Source organism: Nannospalax galili, unplaced genomic scaffold, assembly GCF_000622305.1.
Source record: "Nannospalax galili isolate Female #2095 unplaced genomic scaffold, S.galili_v1.0 scaffold9, whole genome shotgun sequence".
In the NCBI taxonomy this organism is placed as follows: domain Eukaryota; kingdom Metazoa; phylum Chordata; class Mammalia; order Rodentia; family Spalacidae; genus Nannospalax; species Nannospalax galili.
Genome location: NW_008360332.1, coordinates 7,248,381 through 7,252,322, shown reverse-complemented (window position 1 = coordinate 7,252,322; position 3,942 = coordinate 7,248,381). Strand labels below are relative to the sequence as shown.

The 3,942-nt window shown below is 41.4% G+C and overlaps 1 protein-coding gene and 1 pseudogene across 2 annotated transcripts in view; one reads left to right on the top strand and one right to left on the bottom strand.

The window, feature by feature from the left end:
• LOC103728119 overlaps positions 1–1,623 on the bottom strand; it is a 2,217-nt pseudogene extending 594 nt beyond the window's left edge.
• Col24a1 (collagen type XXIV alpha 1 chain) overlaps positions 1–3,942 on the top strand; it is a 354,563-nt gene that overhangs the window by 262,045 nt on the left and 88,576 nt on the right. The window lies entirely within an intron of this gene.

Here is a 3,942-nt window from a genome sequence, read left to right as displayed (position 1 = left end):
AAAGCCCTTCAATAAATTATATCTGGCTTCATCAAAGAGAATGAGAATAGCTAGTGGGTCTTCAATCTTTTTCTCAACTTCTAAAGTAAGTCCCACATCTCTTCTTAGGAAAAGCTGTGGTATTTCTCTTTGGGGACCCAAATTAGTCAATTCATCAAGTATTTCTGGCCAGTCACGGATCTGTTGCAATGGTTTATGATAAGGCTTGAGCTGAAGGCTAAGGTTTACTGAACAGATCCAAATAGTGAAATGTTGCTGAGTTTCTTGAGAGAGATGCATTCCTTCCATTATCTGCTGCACTGTGGTATTATTTCCGTGCTTCAGTTCAACAGAACACTACGATCCATCCATTCTGTAAATTCGAAACTTTTCATATGGTTTGTTAAGGGATTCCTTCAACAATTTTGCAGCTTCTATCCAGTTATTTTGTTTGCTTTCTTCACAAATACTTAATGGAGATCTTCCTTGTTGGTCTGTAATGTGTCTGTCAATCTCTGGGTGGGTTAGGAGAATCTGTACTATTTTAGTGTGTCCTCTTCCAGCAGCAAAATGAGGAGGCGAGCTAAGCTGGCCATTTAAAGGTTTGGACTGCACTTGCCTTTCTCTAATAATATGCAAGTGGCCTCAACTTTTCCATACCAGCATGCATAATGAATGGGTGCCCAGTAGTCACTATCTAGTTGGTTTACTGAAAATCCCTTACTGAGAAGATAGCTTAGTAATTCTGAATCTCCTTCACAAGTGTTTCAATGGAGAGGAAAATTATCTACCCACTGTCGCTCTTTGTCTTCCATGACCCTGCTCATGCTTCTCTGCCATTTTTCCTGCTTGGGAATTTGGATTTTTGAGTAGTCTGGAGCTCCTAGACCAAAGTATGGATTTATTACCACTTTATCTACCCGATTTTTATACTGAAGATCTGATCCAAACAAAGGGTTGTAAATACAGGTATCTGCTTTCTCTAGGGCTATTTTACTCTTTACTTCTAGAGCACTATAGCCCATGTGTAGTGAGTTTTCTGTCTGACCCAATTCAGTAGCATATGCAGGATTTATGACATTAGTTTTTATTCTCTCAAGAGGAGAAGGTCAGAGTAAAGCTGGAGTAAATGAGACTGTGCATGTCGTTCATCTAACCACTTATCCAAGACTATTAACACCCTTGCTGTAAGTGTTGCAAAGTGAGTACTGGATTCACTACAAGTCTCATAATATCTTGTAAGCAGTAAAAAATTGGACATCCTGGAGTATAAGTATATTTAGTATTATCTTTGACAACTGCTGGAACAATAAATAATGCTTCTTCTCTGTCTATCTTCTCTCCATCCAGGGGAAATTTTTCCATTAGTGCCACTCGCTTTCCTCTGATTCCCTGGTTTGCAGGAGAAATTGGTTTGGTAGTTTCTACTACATAATCCAGAATGCCTTGTGTTATTTCACTGTTGCCTTGAAGTTTGGTTTCCAGCAAAACTTTCTTTCTCTTTTTTTTTCCTGTCCTTCAATGGAAACTTCATGCAATAAAATTTCATAGGACTTAGCTCTATATTCCCAGGAGTTGAGACCGGCAGTATTCTTTGGACGAATAACAGCAACATATGCATTTTCTGTTTTCTGGATTTCCCATTGCTTTATAAACCATACAGAAAGTTCCTTGGAAGAGTAAATGATATAACTCTGTTCCCTCCCTGGAGTCTGGAATGTTGTTTCTCTTCGTTCCCGCGAAGGTAACCCAGCGGTCTCACCCGAGCGGCGGACGGCGGTCTCCTGGCCGCTACATTCAACTCACACGGTAGGGCCGTCAGTTGGTGGACCCGGGGCCGTCACCATTTCTCATTCCTTCTTCCTTTCTCCCAGGCCCGGCCCGACTTCCTGTGGCTGGAAGCTCCTCGATCACCCCCAGAAGCCTCCCGCCGTGCCCCGAAAGTGCGGGGCTCTGGACACCAGCTCTTCATTGTCCTTCCCTCTCCTCAGCCTCCGTCACCCGTCAGCCTCTCCACAAACTCACATACATCTTTGTACTTTGATCTTATTTCCCCCCCACGGCCCTTTCCCATCTCTCTCTCCAATATGGATCCTATTCGTCTCCCATCTCACCTCTGCTTTCATGTACATATTATATGCATTTGTATACATATATGTATGCATACATATAATTTAATCTAGATTCTAAGTACGAGAGAAAGTGTAATAGTTTGTATTTTTCCCATATCCTCTCTTGTTTTCCTCTTCCCTCTCCCTTTAGGCCCCTGGTATAGTCCCCCTTCTGATTTCAAATCATATCTATCTATCTATCTATCTATCTATCTATCTATCTATCATCTATATATATGTATATACATATGACTTTCACGTCATACACGTGCGCCTTCCATCTCATTCTGATCTCTCTTTTTTTCCCTGCCCCATTCTCGTCCTCTTCTTTCTCAACACCATTAGTGTTGAAAATCATCGCACCGTGTTCATCCTAAGTGTACCCCAGCTCTTCTGCTTCCTAACCTTATTTGGGGTGAAATTGAAGTGTGTGGTGTACTTTTTACTGTACTTTAGTGGCAGCCTGGTCATTATTTCGGTTAACACTGCCTGTTTCCCCCTCTAAACAATAGTTGGTATCATAGGCCTGGATGAACACTAAACACCAAAAAGACTCATATAAGATTTTAAAATATGCAAAAAGACTGAGAGTAAATATAACTACTGAAGGATGCATCCATCCCAGCATACAACAAATCACAACAAAGAAATCCACTCAAATAGAAAACAAGATGGGATGGCGCCACCAAAAACTCAAAGTCCCTCACAAACTGGACCCACATGAGTTTGATGGGTCTTGTGCATACTGTCACCTTTGCTGCAAGTTCATATGAGCAAGTTTCCAGTAGCCTGGAGGACTGTGTTTCCTTATGTTCTGGCACCAATTCTGGCTCTTACAATCTTTCTGCTCCCCCCTTCCACAATGGTTCCTGAGCCCTGGGTGGGTGAGAGTTAATGTAGGAGTCCTATCCAAGCACACACACTTATGCAATCTCTTATTCTCTACATTTTGGCCAGCTGTGGTCTTCTGTCTTCACCGCTCTCTGTTGCATGACGAAGCTTCACTGGTGAGAGTTGACAGATGTGTTAGTATGCTCTCTACCCCTCTGTTCCACTATGTTCCATGAGCCTAGATGTTCCATTGTAGATGTGGAACTTAAGGCTAAGCATCTCTCAGACACTTAGTCTCTGTGTGTGACCAGTTGTGGAAGTCTGTAATAATCTCTATCTGCTACAAAAAGAAGTTTCTTTGATGAGTGGTGACAGGTATAATTGTCTTTAAATATAAGGATACATATTTAGTGTACAGTAAGAAATTAGGTTTGTGTAGCAAACTCAGACAAGACCAGCAAAGAGATGTGGAAATGGGCAGGAGGCCCCAATCTTAGCTGAGAAACTATTGGCAGCTGATCAGCGCTGGATCTCTATCTGCTACAAAAAGAAGTTTCTTTGATGAGTGGTGACAGGTATAATTGTCTTTAAATATAAGGATACATATTTAGTGTACAGTAAGAAATTAGGTTTGTGTAGCAAACTCAGACAAGACCAGCAAAGAGATGTGGAAATGGGCAGGAGGCCCCAATCTTAGCTGAGAAACTATTGGCAGCTGATCAGCGCTGGATGAGGGAGAGTTGATCTTCTTTAAGGGAGTGATGCTAGATAGGCTGAACAGGCTCCAGTGGATAAACTCACACTGAGGAACTTCTGGGGACATAAACTTGACTTGATAGGCCTTAATACATATGAGAGAGTGCATGGGATCTGGTGGGATGGTAAAGTGGGGTGAAAATATGGGAGGACATCTAACTATGATTAAGGTATATTGTATGACATGTACAAAAATTCAGTAAAAATATGCACATTAAATGGTCAAGTTTTAGAGTATTTAAACTTGTTTTATAACTTGCTGAGT